This window comes from Coregonus lavaretus (genome assembly GCF_964263955.1).
Source record: "Coregonus lavaretus genome assembly, contig: HAP1_SCAFFOLD_873, whole genome shotgun sequence".
Taxonomy (NCBI): domain Eukaryota; kingdom Metazoa; phylum Chordata; class Actinopteri; order Salmoniformes; family Salmonidae; genus Coregonus; species Coregonus lavaretus.
Genome location: NW_028164075.1, coordinates 66,855 through 84,371, shown reverse-complemented (window position 1 = coordinate 84,371; position 17,517 = coordinate 66,855).

The following is a 17,517-nucleotide window of genomic DNA, read 5'->3' as shown; positions in this document are numbered from 1 at the left end:
GCTACAGCTGTCTCTGATTGGGAACCACCCTGGCCAAAATAGATCTACACGATCTAGAACAAAAACATAGAAAACTAAACAATGAAAATCCACACAACATTAAAGCATCCCCAGAGCCAGGGCGTGACAGTACCCCCCCCCAAAGGCGCGGACTGCGACCGCGCCACACAAACACAAGAGGGTAGGGGCCGGGTGAGCATTCCACCTCGGAGGCGTGACCACCACCCTTTCTCCACCTCCCCGTTGCGCCCCCGGTCCGGTCCCGCTGACCGGAGCTGGACCCGACGACGGTGGACCAAACCCCACCGGCTCCGGACTGGAGCCGCTGGCCGGAGCTGGACTTGACACCGGTGGAGCGGATCGCTCTGGCTCCGGAGTGGATCCGCTGACTGGAGTTGGACCGGACCCCGGTGGAGCGGATTGCTCTGACTCCGGAGTGGAGCAGCTGACCGGTGCCGGACCAGGCACCGGTGGAACAGGCACGGGCCGTGCCGGACTGGACACACGCACCACAGGCTTGGTGCGGGGAGCAGGAACGGGCCGGACCGGGCTGACGACGCGCACCACTGGCATGGTGAGGGGGAGCAGGAACGGGCCGGACCGGGCTGACGACGCGCACCACTGGCTTGGTGCGGGGAACAGGAACTGGAGGCCACGAGCGTTGAGCCGGCACACCCCGTCCTGGCTGCATGCCCATCTTAGCACGACACGTGCGTGGTGCTAGCACCGGACGTACAGGACTGTGCCGGAACACTCGCGGCACAGTACGTGGCTCCGCATAACACGGAGCCTGCCCAGTCTCACGCTTCCTAGCCTGAGTACGGGGAGTTGGCTCTGCTCTAACTCTAGGCTCCGCCAACCACCCTTTTAGCCCCCCAAAACCTTTTTCTTGGGGCTGTCTCTCGGGCTTCCTCCTCGGCCGGTACCCTCTGCGTTGCCGCTGCTCCTCTCTGTAGCGCGCCTCCACAGTCTCCTCCCAAGGACGGCGATCCATTCCGGCCTGAATCTCTTCCCAAGTCCAGGCTGTCTGTTTCTGGACACGCTGCTTGGTCCTCTTTCGGTGGGATCTTCTGTCACGGTCGTTAATGGATGATACGGACCAAGGCGCAGCGTGATAAGCGTACATTTTTATTAAGTACACAACACACGAACAAAACAACAAAACGAACGATACGTGAAGTCCTGAGGTTACAACAACACAAACCTTTACGGAACAAGATCCCACAAACTAACTGGTGCCAACAGGCTGCCTAAGTATGGTCCCCAATCAGAGACAACGAGCTACAGCTGTCTCTGATTGGGAACCACCCTGGCCAACATAGATCAACACGATCTAGAACAAAAACATAGAAAACTAAACAATGAAAATCCACACCCTGGCTCAACATTAAAGCGTCCCCAGAGCCAGAGCGTGACACATATCTGTCCTGTAGCTCAGTTGGTAGAGCATGGCGCTTGCAACGCCAGGGTTGTGGGTTTGTTTCCCACGGGGGGGCCAGTATGAAAAATGTATGCACTCACTAACTGTATGTTGTTCTGGATAAGAGCGTCTGCTAAATGACTAAAATGTAAAATGATATCTGCGTAAACCTGTATTTTTTATGGATTAAAGCCTGTTATTCTGTGATTTACCCTCCTGCACCTGACTCCTTCAACACCACCTCATCACAGAATCACCCACCCGCTATGGAGTCAGCGGGAGAAGAGCGCATGCCTGGAGTTGTGGCAAGGGTCCAGGAGCATTCCACAATGCTGGCCAGCTTGGGGGAAGCGATGGATCTGGTTCTTCAGGTAGTCCAACGCCTGGAGAGGAGAGAACCCGATCTGTCGAGACCAGCTGATCAACCGGATCCAGCCACCTACACCCCAGCACCCGGAGGGAGCGTTTGACCACGGGCGTTTGATGGGACGACGGTGCTGTGCCAGGGATTCCTCCTCCAATTGGAGCTTTACTTCGCTAGCAACAGGCCGGAACCATCGGAGCGGGAGAAGGTGTCCGTCCTCGTTTCCTGCCTCTGTGGGAAAGCCCTGGAGTGGGCCAACGCTGTGTGAAACGGAGGAGGAGCAGCGTTGGAGGACTACAGGGAGTTCGCTCTCCTCTTTCGGCGATCTTCAATCACCCGCCCGAGGGTCGAGAGGCGGGTGAGCGACTGGTCCACCTGAGGCAGGGGACGAGGACCGCGCAGGACTTCGCCTTGGAGTTTCGGACGCTAGCAGCAGGGTCCGGGTGGAACGAGCGGGCCCTGATCAACCAATTCCGGTGCCATCTGCGGGAGGACGTCCGACGGGAGCTAGCATGTCGGGACACCATGTTGTCCTTCAATAAACTGGTGGACATGGCCATTCGGTTGGACAACCTGCTGGCAGCCAGAGGACGTCCTGGTAGGGGTCTGCCCGTTTCCACTCGGATCCCGAGCGGATGGAGCTGGGTGGAGCTGCCAGCCGAGAGAGTGGAGGAGGACAGCGACAGTGCCACTCTGGTGTCACGAAGGGACAGTACACCACACGTCGTAGTCAACATTCTTTTGGGCCTGGAGGCTGCAGGCAGGGCACTCATGCATCAGCCCAGGTATCAAACACCCACACTTGTTCAGAGCCCTCTGTTGCGCACTGTACCCTACCTATCCACTTTCCCGATCACATGGTAGTTCCCCAGTGTAAGGCGCTAGTCGATTCAGGCGCAGCTGGGAACTTTATGGACAGGGCATTCGCACGCCGTCAAGGCATTTCATTGGTTCCCCTATCGATTCCACGCCCCATCAGAGCACTCGATAGTCCACTCTAAATTCCAAGCATCTGCCTCTAACCCTAGGAAGCTCTTTGCCACCTTCTCCTCCCTGCTGAATCCTCCTCCCCCTCCCCCCTCCTCCCTCTCTGTGGATGACTTCGTCAACCATTTTGAAAAGAAGGTTGACGACATCCGATCCTCGTTTGTTAAGTCAAATGACACTGCTGGTCCTGCTCACACTGCCCTACCCTATGCTTTGACTTCTTTCTCCCCTCTCTCTCCAGATGAAATCTTGCGACTTGTGACGGCCGGCCGCCCAACAACCTGCCCGCTTGACCCTATCCCCTCCTCTCTTCTCCAGACCATTTCCGGAGACCTTCTCCCTTACCTCACCTCGCTCATCAACTCATCCTTGACCGCTGGCTATGTCCCTTCCGTCTTCAAGAGAGCGAGAGTTGCACCCCTTCTCAAAAAACCTACACTCGATCCCTCCGATGTCAACAACTACAGACCAGTATCCCTTCTTTCTTTTCTCTCCAAAACTCTTGAGCGTGCTGTCTTTAGCCAACTCTCTTGCTATCTCTCTCAGAATGACCTTCTTGATTCAAACCAGTCAGGTTTCAAGACTGGTCATTCAACTGAGACTGCTCTTCTCTGTGTCACGGAGGCTCTCCGCACTGCTAAAGCTAACTCTCTCTCCTCTGCTTTTGTCCTTCTAGACCTGTCTGCTGCCTTTGATACTGTGAACCATCAGATCCTCCTCTCCACCCTCTCCGAGTTGGGCATCTCCGGCGCGGCTCACTCCTGGATTGCGTCCTACCTGACAGGTAGCTCCTACCAGGTGGCGTGGCGAGAATCTGTCTCCGCACCATGTGCTCTCACCACTGGTGTCCCCCAGGGCTCAGTTCTAGGCCCTCTCCTATTCTCACTATACACCAAGTCACTTGGCTCTGTCATATCCTCACATGGCCTCTCCTATCATTGCTACGCAGACGACACACAACTAATCTTCTCCTTTCCCCTTTCTGATAACCAGGTGGCGAATCGCATCTCTGCATGTCTGGCAGACATATCAGTGTGGATGACGGATCACCACCTCAAGCTGAACCTCGGCAAGACGGAGCTGCTCTTCCTCCCGGGGAAGGACTGCCCGTTCCATGATCTCGCCATCACGGTTGACAACTCCGTTGTGTCCTCCTCCCAGAGTGCAAAGAGCCTTGGCGTGACCCTGGACAACACCCTGTCGTTCTCCGCTAACATCAAGGCAGTGACCCAATCCTGTAGGTTCATGCTCTACAACATTCGGAGAGTACGACCCTGCCTTACACAGGAAGCGGCACAGGTCCTAATCCAGGCACTTGTCATCTCCCGTCTGGATTACTGCAACTCGCTGTTGGCTGGGCTCCCTGCCTGTGCCATTAAACCCCTACAACTCATCCAGAATGCCGCAGCCCGTCTGGTGTTCAACCTTCCCAAGTTCTCTCACGTCACCCCGCTCCTCCGCACACTCCACTGGCTTCCAGTTGAAGCTCGCATCTGCTACAAGACCATGGTGCTTGCCTACGGAGCTGTGAGGGGAACGGCACCTCCGTACCTTCAGGCTCTGATCAGTCCCTACACCCAAACGAGGGCATTGCGTTCATCCACCTCTGGCCTGCTGGCCCCCCTACCTCTGCCGAAGCACAGTTCCCGCTCAGCCCAGTCAAAACTGTTCGCTGCTCTGGCACCCCAATGGTGGAACAAGCTCCCTCACGACGCCAGGACAGCGGAGTCACTCACCACCTTCCGGAGACACTTGAAACCCCACCTCTTCAAGGAATACCTGGGATGGGATAAAGTAATCCTTCTACCCCCCCTTACCCCACCCCCCAAAAAAATAATAATTGTAAAGTGGTTGTCCCACTGGCTATAAGTTGAATGCACCAATCTGTAAGTGGCTCTGGATAAGAGCGTCTGCTAAATGACGAAAATGTAAAATGTAAATCCACCAAACCCAGATTTGTCCGTCGGACTGCCAGATGGTGAAGGGTGATTCATCACGCCAGAAAACGTGTTTCCACTGCTTGAGTCCAATGGCGGCGAGCTTTACACCACTCCAGTCGACGCTTGGCATTGCGCATGGTGATCTTAGGCTTGTGTGCGGCTGCTCGGCCATGGAAACCCATTTCATGAAGCTCCTGACGAACAGTTCTTGTGCTGATATTGCTTCCAGAGCAGTTTGGAACTCGGTAGTGAGTGTTGCAACCGAGGACAGATGATCTTTACGTGCTACACGCTTCAGCACTCAGCGGTCCCGTTCTGTGAGCTTGTGTGGTCTACCACTTCAGCACTCGGCGGTCCCGTTCTGTGAGCTTGTGTGGCCTACCACTTCAGCACTCGGCGGTCCCGTTCTGTGAGCTTGTGTGGCCGACCACTTCAGCACTCGGCGGTCCTGTTCTGTGAGCTTGTGTGGCCTACCACTTCAGCCCTCGGCGGTCCCGTTCTGTGAGCTTGTGTGGCCGACCACTTCAGCACTCGGCGGTCCCGTTCTGTGAGCTTGTGTGGCCTACCACTTCAGCACTCTGCGGTCCCGTTCTGTGAGCTTGTGTGGCCTACCACTTCAGCACTCGGCGGTCCCGTTCTGTGAGCTTGTGCGGCCTACCACTTCAGCACTCGGCGGTCCCGTTCTGTGAGCTTGTGTGGCCTACCACTTCAGCCCTCGGCGGTCCCGTTCTGTGAGCTTGTGTGGCCTACCACTTCAGCACTCGGCGGTCCCGTTCTGTGAGCTTGTGTGGCCTACCACTTCGCGGCTGAGCCGTTGTTTCAGCACTTGGCGGTCTTGTTCTGTGAGCTTGTGTGGCCGACCACTTCGCGGCTGAGCCGCTGTTGCTCCTATACTTTCCACTTCACAACAACAGCACTTCCAGTTGACCGGGGCAGCTCTAGCAGGGCAGAAATGTGAAGAACTGACTTGTTGGAAAGGTGGCATCCTGTGATGGTGCCAAGTGGAAAGTCACTGAGCTCTTCAGTAAGTCCATTCTACTTCCAATATTTGTCTATGGAGATTGCATGGCCATGTGCTCGATTTTATACACCTGTCAGCAACGGGTGTGGCTGAAATAGCCAAATCCACTAATTTGAAGGGGTGTCCACATACTTTTGTGTATATAGTGTATCATCTCTGGCTACAGAGCAGAAAGATTTGGGAGTGCTTGAGAAAAGAAAAGAAATATACATATTTAGCAGACGTTATTGCGGGTGTAGCGAAATGCTTGTGTTCCTAGCTCCAACAGTGCAGTATTATCTAACAATTCACAACAATACACACAAATCTCAAACTAAAAGAATGGAATTAAGAAATATATAAATATTAGGAAAAGCAATGTCGGAGTGGCATTGACTAAAATACAGTAGAGTAGAATACAGTATATACATATGAAATGAGTAAAGCAGTATGTACATATTATTAAAGTGACTAGTGTTCCATTATTATAGTGACCAGTGATTCCTTGTCTATGTACAAAGGGCAGCAGCCTCTAAGGTGCAGGGTTGAGTAACCAGGTGTTAGCCGGCTAGTGACAGTGACTAAAGTTCAGGGCACATTTACATTTTAGTCATTTAGCAGACGCTCTTATCCAGAGCGACTTACAGGAGCAATTAGGGTTAAGTGCCTTGCTCCAGGGCACATTGACAGATTTTTCACCTAGTCGGCTCTGGGATTAGAACCAGCAACCTTTCGGTTACTGGCACAACGCTCTTAACCACTAAGCTACTGGGTGGAGGCCGGCTATTGATGGCTATTTAACAATGTAAATCAAAACTAGACGTTGAACTGACGTCTGTGCCCAGTGGGAAGCTGGCACCAAATCCAGTCTGCCAAGGGAGAGGAGAGATCTCCACGTCATATTCCTTGACCTCGCACCAAATCCAGTCTGCCAAGGGAGAGGAGAGATCTCCACGTCATATTCCTTGACCTCGCCAATCAGTGGCGACCCGTCATTCAGGGCAGAGTTTTGAGCCCCACATTTTTAGCAACAAAAAAAAATGGGGCTTGCCTGTTTTGCATGTTATTTTGGCATGAATACGTGTCACATATCAGTTTGCAAACAATGTAAAAAATAAATAAATCATTGAGTTAATAAAGTGACATACAAACATGGTCTCTTTTTTGCTTTCTTGAGTAAGGCAGCTCCAAAATGCAAGTGTTTCAGCCTAGCTCTTTCAGTGGTGGTTGGGCAGCCAGCGGAAAATATGGAGCGTAGGCTTTGGTAATGTTCTCTAGTTGCGCCATGATTAGCTTAGTGTTCTGTCACTCGTGGGGACAGTACGTCACCGCCAAGTCTAAGGGTAGAACTCGAAAATTCAAGCCCCTTGGGTGCTGCCATAGAGTTACATTAGAAGTGCCCATCCAAGAAGGCTCAAGGTCAGTGGCCACAGATAAAATGACTTAAAATCACATTATACAGTGGGGAAAAAAAGTATTTAGTCAGCCACCAATTGTGCAAGTTCTCCCACTTAAAAAGATGAGAGAGGCCTGTAATTTTCATCATAGGTACACGTCAACTATGACAGACAAATTGAGAAGAAAAAAATCCAGAAAATCACATTGTAGGATTTTTAATGAATTTATTTGCAAATTATGGTGGAAAATAAGTATTTGGTCACCTACAAACAAGCAAGATTTCTGGCTCTCACAGACCTGTAACTTCTTCTTTAAGAGGCTCCTCTGTCCTCCACTCGTTACCTGTATTAATGGCACCTGTTTGAACTTGTTATCAGTATAAAAGACACCTGTCCACAACCTCAAACAGTCACACTCCAAACTCCACTATGGCCAAGACCAAAGAGCTGTCAAAGTACACCAGAAACAAAATTGTAGACCTGCACCAGGCTGGGAAGACTGAATCTGCAATAGGTAAGCAGCTTGGTTTGAAGAAATCAACTGTGGGAGCAATTATTAGGAAATGGAAGACATACAAGACCACTGATAATCTCCCTCGATCTGGGGCTCCACGCAAGATCTCACCCCGTGGGGTCAAAATGATCACAAGAACGGTGAACAAAAATCCCAGAACCACACGGGGGGGCCTAGTGAATGACCTGCAGAGAGCTGGGACCAAAGTAACAAAGCCTACCATCAGTAACACACTACGCCGCCAGGGACTCAAATCCTGCAGTGCAGACGTGTCCCCCTGCTTAAGCCAGTACATGTCCAGGCCCGTCTGAAGTTTGCTAGAGTGCATTTGGATGATCCAGAAGAGGATTGGGAGAATGTCATATGGTCAGATGAAACCAAAATAGAACTTTTTGGTAAAAACTCAACTCGTTGTGTTTGGAGGACAAAGAATGCTGAGTTGCATCCAAAGAACACCATACCTACTGTGAAGCATGGGGGTGGAAACATCATGCTTTGGGGCTGTTTTTCTGCAAAGGGACCAGGACGACTGATCCGTGTAAAGGAAAGAATGAATGGGGCCATGTATCGTGAGATTTTGAGTGAAAACCTCCTTCCATCAGCATGGGCATTGAAGATGAAACGTGGCTGGGTCTTTCAGCATGACAATGATCCCAAACACACCGCCCGGGTGTGGCAATGAAGGAGTGGCTTCGTAAGAAGCATTTCAAGGTCCTGGAGTGGCCTAGCCAGTCTCCAGATCTCAACCCCATAGAACATCTTTGGAGGGAGTTGAAAGTCCGTGTTGCCCAGCGACAGCCCCAAAACATCACTGCTCTAGAGGAGATCTGCATGGAGGAATAGGCCAAAATACCAGCAACAGTGTGTGAAAACCTTGTGAAGACTTACAGAAAACGTTTGACCTGTGTCATTGCCAACAAAGGGTATATAACAAAGTAATATACCCTTTGTAGTAATGCTACAGTAGCTTTGATTGGACTGATCATGTCAACATCATACTTTCAAAGTCTTAGCTAAATCAAGTCGACAATCTACTGGCAAATCCTTTTTAATCCTTGTCATATGAAGAGAAATAATGAAGAGAAATTATAGATAAAATGTATCGGTGCTCTTCGGCCATTGGACATAAACATTACACAACAAGTTGGAAATCGCAAATTCAACAATGAGTGGTTTGGAAGTAGTCAGTGACAGTGGCTAACTGCAAGCATTGCAACACAATCACTAGCCTGCTATTCAGTGGAGTTGCTGTGTGGTCCCAAATCTGGGATTAAGGGTCTCTTTTCCAAGTTTAAAATGATAAACATTCAACATTGGCCATGCTGTCAATGAAGCATGATTTGTCCCGTGCTCAAAACAACTGTTAACTTGGAACTGCGAAAACTTGACTTCAGTGAGTTCAAGACAACAGGGAAGTCAGGTAAAAATGAGCTCCGACTGGGAAAACACGTTTTGAACGGTCATCCAACTCGGAATTGTAAATCCGGAACTCGAGCCTCTTTCTAGAGCTACGACCTGAATATCAATGACGTCATCATGATTAGACCTTGTTTTTATCAGAGTTCCCAGTTGTCTTGAAAGCAACATAAATCCAGAAAATGCCAGACTTTGATGACAAAATTTGCCCACGAAGAACCGCCGCACCACCTTCCTGTTCAAGTGAGCACAGCACAACAAGGTGAGTCCACAAATGTATTGTATGCTGCTGCATAAATGATGTAATATGCCAGGGAGATATGTATACTGTAGCTAAGAAAGTAATACTAAGTGTATGTTGTGTAGTAAGCTGTTAGTAGCCCATGTGCCTCACCCTAATCATTTGGTATATTTTCACCTCTTAATTTCACCTACTGTTCTGACTTGGTGGTGCACATGTAGCCTATAACCTGTTTTAGAGAAATGTCATCATTGAATATTGTAAGAGCTTTCATTGTCTGCTTATATGCCCCTTTATTTATACTACGGTTCTGACTTGGTGTATTTCAAAAGTGCTAAACAAATAGTTATATTGACTAGGTCCATCCTAGCTCGCTCATTAATGTCTTAAACCTCTTAAGGATCAGACCCTTCTTTTCAATTTCCTCCTAAAATGTCATCCCCAAATCTAACTGCCTGTAGCTCAGGACCTGAAGCAAGGACATGCATATTCTTTGTACTATTTGAAAGGAAACACTTTGAAGTTTGTGGAAATGTGAAATGAATGTAGAAGAACATAACACAATCTGGTAAAAGATAAAACAAACAAAAAAACATATGTTTTCTATTTTTATTTTTGTTGCATCATATTTGACATGAAAAATAAAAGCCATAGATTCAGATGGGAATCTGGAGGTAATTTAGATGGTGTCCACAAGAGGTCAACAGTGTATGTGCAAAGTTTCAGACTGATAACTGCAAGAACAAGCGAGCTACATAACATTTAGTATGAAGTCACCCAGGTGTCCCTCACGAGTTTGCCCAAGTGGCCTCCAAGTGGCCGAATTGGTAAATTGATACGGTAATAAAAAATACAAGTTTACACAATCCCAGGAATGTCATACATGATGGATCATTAGCTTCCCTACATAAGACACTAACCTTCACACATCTAGATGTCTGGGCGGGGTGGGTGTGGAGCCAGAGACAGCAGCAGGGGTCCCACTGAATGAACCAGTTTCTACTGGAGGACTTGAATGTGGTCTCTTTGGTGTTGGCTCCCAGAGGTCATCTGAGTCAGAGTCTCTAGCACTATAGAAGATTAAAAAGATTCAGTAAGAACTCAAGTTCACTATTACTTATTTTATTGAACCTTTCATTGGCCATGTGCATGTAATTGTGATGGACGCTGTAGGAGAGAGGAATAACGCTGTAGGAGAGAGGAATAACGCTGTAGGAGAGAGGAATAACGCTGTAGGAGAGAGGAATAACGCTGTAGGAGAGAGGAATAACGCTGTAGGAGAGAGGAATAACGCTGTAGGAGAGAGGAATAACGCTGTAGGAGAGAGGAATAACGCTGTAGGAGAGAGGAATAACGCTGTAGGAGAGAGGAATAACGCTGTAGGAGAGAGGAATAACGCTGTAGGAGGGAGGAATAACGCTGTAGGAGAGAGGAATAACGCTGTAGGAGAGAGGAATAACGCTGTAGGAGGGAGGAATAACGCTGTAGGAGAGAGGAATAACACTGTAGGAGAGAGGAATAACACTGTAGGAGAGACAAAAAGTGGGTAAGAAACACCCTACATTTACATCTGAATGTAAGGCAGCGGTGGGATCAGCCAGCGGTGGGATCAGCCAGCGGTGGGATCAGCCAGGGCGGGATCAGCCAGCGGTGGGATTAGCCAGGGTGGGATCAGCCAGGGTGGGATCAGCCAGGGCGGGATCAGCCAGGGTGGGATCAGCCAGGGTGGGAAAGCGGCGGCTTCCTGCATGCGCGATTCATTTGCAGTCTGGACGCGGAGGGGTGAACATATCTTGCTCTGACTGCAGCTGGGAGGGACTGCTGCGTGAGGACTGGGCCGCCTGTGAGTGCTTTGGGACAGGGGTGGGGCCCGGGCGCAGTGGTGTAAGGCACTGCATTGGAGTGCTAGCTGTGCCACTAGAGATCCTGGTTCGAATCCAGGCTCTGTCGTAGCCGGCCGCGACCGGGAGACCCATGGGGCGGCACACAATTGGCTCAGCGTCGTCCAGGGTAGAGGAGGGAATGGCCGGCAGGGATGTAGTGGGTTCGATTCCCACGGGGGTATGAACATTTAAAAAATAATGTATGCACTAGATGCACTGTAAGTCGCTCTGGATAAGAGCGTCTGCTAAATGACTAAAATGTAAAAATAAATAAAAGTGTTTTGTTGTTGTGCACTATCTTCAAACAATAGCATGGTATTTTTTCGCTGTAATAGCTACTGTAAATTGAACACTGCAGTTAGATGAACAATAGTTTAAGCTTTCAGCCCATATAAGATATGTATATGTCCGTGAAAATTTGCTTTTTGTTTACAAAGTCATTGTAGTCACATTATCCATATTGAGCAACAACTGTCCCGATTTAGGGACACCTATCCAGTAGAGGTTAATCGATATTACGGATTGCCTCTTATCCGCTCGTCGTCCCCTTTTTCCATAGTTTGTACATCTCAATTGTCAGTAGAAACCACATTTGTTTAGGCAAGTCAGCCATATCAGCTATGTTTTTTTTAAAGGCAGTAAATGAGGCTGAATGAACTGTTTCGCTGCCAGACAAGGCTCCGCTGATAGCCAGGTGTAGCAGTGGTAAGGTGTTGGGACTCTGCTGTTGAGACAGCTTTATGTAGGCCCTACCAGTTTGGGGGCTCAGTTTGTCACCGTTACAGTGCAATTAATGTATTGTCTAGTGTTGTGTTGTGGCTTTGCTGGCATGCATCCCACTTTTTTGTTTTGTTTGCCTCACCAAGATTTACATGCTAAAATCGCCACTGTCGCCAATGCATATGGCTCAGTTCCACACAACCTCCTCTGGGCAGCATTCGATTTCTTCAAGGTTCCAGAGTCCATCACAAACATTGTCAAGGCCTACTTCCAAAGACCTGCAACTCTGCTTCACAACACCAGAGTTCACCACCACATGGCAGTACCTGCAGATGGTTATAAAGGCAGGTTGCACCATGGGCTATGGAGGTGATAATCAGATCAACAAAGTGGGTGGTGAGCGACTGAAGTCCGGAGTGCATCTACAACCCATCAGGGCGTGCATGGACGACAGATAACCAAGACCACAACTGCAACATGCACAAGACGTCTGCAGGGAAAGTGTGGTGAAGAAGGCGCAACAGAGCCTCTTCAACCTCAGGAGGCTGAAGAAATTTGGCTTGGCACCTAAAACACTCACAAACTTTTACAGATGCACAATTGAGAGCATCCTGTCGGGCTGTATCACCGCCTGGTATGGCAACTGCACCGCCCGCAACCGCAGGGCTCTCCCGAGGGTGGTGCGGTCTGCCGAACGCATTACCGGGGTCAAACTACCCGCCCTCCAAGACACATACAGCACCCGATGTCACAGGAAGGCCAAAAGGATAATCAAGGACATCAACCACCCGAGCCACTGCCTGTTCACCCCGCTATCATCCAGAAGGCGAGGTCAGTACAGGTGCATCAACGCTGGGACCGAGAGAATGAAAAACAGCTTCTACCTCAAGGCCATCAGACTGTTAAATAGCCATCACTAGCACATTAGAGGCTGCTGCTGCCTATTGAAATCACTGGCCACTTTAAGAAATGGAACACTAGTCACTTTAATAATGTTTACATATCTTGCACTACTCATCTCATATGTATATACTGCATTCTGTTCTATAATATTCTACTGTATCTTAGTCCATGCCGCTCTGTCATTGCTTGTCCATATATGTATATATTCTTAAATCCCATTCCTTACTTTTTTGTGTGTATTTGGGTATATGTTGTGAAATTGTTAGATATTACTTGTTAGATATTACTGCACTGTCAGAGCTAGAAGCACAAGCATTTCGCTACACCTGCTATAACATCTGCTAAACACGTGTATGTGACAAATAACATTTGATTTGATTTGAAAGGGTTAGGATAACATCAAGTGTGCCAGAAAGAAGATAAACCCAAGTCAAGAAGCATGGGAGGATCCTGTGGATAGAGGAAGAGGATGGATCCTGTGGATAGAGGAAGAGGATGGATCCTGTGGATAGAGGAAGAGGATGGATCCTGTGGATAGAGGAAGAGGATGGATCCTGTGGATAGAGGAAGAGGATGGATCATGTGGATAGAGGAAGAGGATGGATCCTGTGGATAGAGGAAGAGGATGGATCCTGTGGATAGAGGAAGAGGCTGGATCATGTGGATAGAGGAAGAGGATGGATCCTGTGGATAGAGGAAGAGGATGGATCCTGTGGATAGAGGAAGAGGATGGATCCTGTGGATAGAGGAAGAGGATGTGGCATGCTGAGTTTGTTGTTGTGGGCTCATCAATGAAACATTTCAGATGGAAGATGCCCACTTGAAAACCCCAATGAAATATTTTCCTTATCCCTGTCTCAACAACATCAAGCACGTTTTAGGTTAGTGCTCACCATCAACTATTGGGACAATGGATTTATAACACCATGTCCTGTATTCAGAACTAGCAGAATGGTCCATTAACTTCTAGATGCAGAAACATCCAACATGCATTTAAGAGGACAACAACTCAATGACATATGAATAACAACTTTGCTCATTGGAGTCAGAGTCAACTCAATTACACAGACAGACTTTAGGCAGCGATAAATTGGTTGTGAGATTCAGAGCTATTTTTGAGTCTTCATCTGCATATTTCTGCAGCTTAACCAAGTCTGGATTCCTTCAATTTCCAGATATCTACTTCATCAACAGAAATATTTTCCCATAAAACTGTGCGTTGGAAACAATGTGTGGTTTTGACCAGGAAATACAACTGGAGCTCCTCCTTCCTCTTTTCCATTGTTAAAATGACTTGGCTACGTTAACTGGGACTTTTCCTTTAGACTAAATCATGTTCCAATACATAGAGCTCATTTGGAATTGGTCAACAACCAACATAACTAAACTATGAGCTAAGTGTTTAATGATATACCTGGTCAGTCGGACTGAAGACTGTGTCTGTGGGCTCCGGTACTATGTGTCTGTGGGCTCCGGTACTCTGTGTCTGTGGGTCCAGTACTATGTGTCTATGGGCTCCAGTACTATGTGTCTGTGGGCTCCAGTACTCTGTGTCTGTGGGCTCCGGTACTCTGTGTCTGTGGGCTCCAGTACTCTGTGTCTGTGGGCCAGTACTATGTGTCTGTGGGCTCCGGTACTCTGTGTCTGTGGGCTCCAGTACTCTGTGTCTGTGGGCTCCGGTACTCTGTGTCTGTGGGCTCCAGTACTCTGTGTCTGTGGGCCAGTACTATGTGTCTGTGGGCTCCGGTACTCTGTGTCTGTGGGCTCCAGTACTATGTGTCTGTGGGCTCCAGTACTATGTGTCTGTGGGCTCCAGTATTATGTGTCTGTGGGCTCCAGTACTCTGTGTCTGTGGGCTCCAGTACTCTGTGTCTGTGGGCTCCAGTACTCTGTGTCTGTGGGCTCCGGTACTCTGTGTCTGTGGGCTCCAGTACTCTGTGTCTGTGGGCCAGTACTATGTGTCTGTGGGCTCCGGTACTCTGTGTCTGTGGGCTCCAGTACTCTGTGTCTGTGGGCTCCGGTACTCTGTGTCTGTGGGCTCCAGTACTCTGTGTCTGTGGGCCAGTACTATGTGTCTGTGGGCTCCGGTACTCTGTGTCTGTGGGCTCCAGTACTATGTGTCTGTGGGCTCCAGTACTATGTGTCTGTGGGCTCCAGTATTATGTGTCTGTGGGCTCCAGTACTATGTTCTGTGGGCTCCAGTACTCTGTGTCTGCGGGCTCCAGTACTCTGTGTCTGTGGGCTCCAGTACTATGTGTCTGTGGGCTCCAGTACTATGTGTCTATGGGCTCCAGTACTATGTGTCTGTGGGCTCCAGTACTCTGTGTCTGTGGGCTCCGGTACTCTGTGTCTGTGGGCCAGTACTATGTGTCTGTGGGCTCCAGTACTATGTGTCTGTGGGCTCCAGTACTCTGTGTCTGCGGGCTCCAGTACTCTGTGTCTGTGGGCTCCAGTACTCTGTGTCTGTGGGTCCAGTACTATGTGTCTGTGGGCTCCAGTACTCTGTGTCTGTGGGCTCCAGTACTCTGTGTCTGTGGGTCCAGTACTATGTGTCTGTGGGCTCCAGTACTCTGTGTATGTGGGCTCCAGTACTCTGTGTCTGTGGGCTCCAGTACTATGTGTCTGTGGGCTCCAGTACTCTGTGTCTGTGGGCTCCAGTACTCTGTGTCTGTGGGTCCAGTACTATGTGTCTGTGGGCTCCAGTACTCTGTGTCTGTGGGCTCCAGTACTCTGTGTCTGTGGGCTCCAGTACTCTGTGTCTGTGGGCTCCAGTACTGCTGTTTCATGTGGCTGGTTACACTGCCCTCTGCTGTAGGCCTACATGTAACACTGTATCCCATTAATGGGGAATTGTTACATATCTTCAGGTGAAAGATACATTGTGATTAATGTGTGACTAGCTGTTTTGAAAATGAATAAATATTTTATAATTTGTAGTAATAATAATAGCCTATTGAAGCATTTAAATTAAAGTATGAAAAATGTATGCACTCACTAACTGTAAGTCGCTCTGGATAAGAGCGTCTGCTAAATGACTAAAATGTTAAAAATGTTAAATACTATTAAATTGTACTTTGCCACCACATTTACACTTATTGCAATGGAGCATTTGAACAATTATTTAGATGTTTCACATCTGCAGAACATGTTCGATAACACCAAAGATGATGTTGTACATTCCTCTTCTCGTCTGTCTGGTCAGCTGTGATATCGCGAGATTTCTGTACCGTATTGGCTGCTGACGTCACGTTCAGGAAGGCAGCTACCAGCGAGGAGGGAGCGGCCCTTTGGGTGAGCTTATCTGCCATTCTGAAAACATCACAATGACCAGTGGGTATCACCATATTCTTTAACTGTACGATTGGCTTTATTTCATGTGTTATATCATTTCGGTTAGTTTGCTAGCGGATCATTTCTACCTACCGCCTCTACGCCATCCATGGCGAAAGCGTTGTGCTCTGGCCAGAGGCGTTCTAGGAAGGGCTAGCTAGTAAGGCTAAGTTAGCTACGTTAATAGCTAGCCAGCTTTCTTTAACGTTGGCTATCTACATGATCTCCAGCCAAACACAGCCAGCCATTGGTCTATTATCGCATTTCCTTCGCCTAAATGACACGTTGGTGGCCTAATGTTAGCGAATTTAGCTAGCCAGCTAACTTGTAGCTCTGGACCAGTTGTGTGTGAAATAGTAGGGCGGTCTTCTTCTTCGATGAGGTTTAACGGCGGTTGGCATCCAATAAATGTTGCATTACCGCCACCTACTAGACTGGAGTATAACTCCCTTATACTTTGCTTTAAAAATAATAAAACAATTTAAAAATAATATTAATACCATCTAACACTACACTCACAAAACATACAAAATAATAATAAATACCATACTCCACTATTTAATTATATTTATTCCTACTTCAGGCCAACAGCCTGAAAGGACTGGACACCGCCACTGTAACTCTTCTGATGTCAAGTCTCGCACACCCAAATACCTCTCTGCAGCTGCCACCACTACCTCTATTTTCTGTGACTTGCATTTCATCCCTGCAGTACAGTTGATAACCATTGCTATAAATGCCAAAAATCTAATCTTACTGAAACATATATCACTTGTTGGTTTATCCCTCTGTACTGGTACAGATCTACTACTCCCACCACTCCTCTCAGGATCCCTCCCCCTTGACCCATCTTCCTCTACTTTCTTCCCTGCCTCAGCATATGACAACTTCTTCACTACTGTAACCCTGGAAACCTCAACCTTCCTCTCTGGCATGGGACATGTCTGATCCCCAGCCCCATGGCCACCCCTACAATTAGCACATACCACTACTTTCCCCACTGCTTCACATTCCTTTGTCTCATGCCCTTCTGCACACTTCTCACACCTTGGAATCTCCCTCCTACACACTGCTGCCACATGCCCATAAGCTTGACACCTGTACCAACGTAATGTATTCGGCACAAAAGCTTGTACAGGATAACTTTTATATATCCTAACAACATAATCATAGTAACTGTCGGTCAAAGACTCAACTTCAAAACTCAAAAGAACAGACAATGACTCTTCTGTTTCTCCAGTCACACCAGCCTGTCTGGGTCGCACCAAATGACGAGCATCACAAACACCGGGAATCTTCCCCTTCAGTTGGTCAGCTTTCACATTTACCGCTATCCCAGTAATCACGCCTTTCAATGGCGCCCTTTTCTTGAGAGCAACACAATTCACATCTCTTGTCCCCA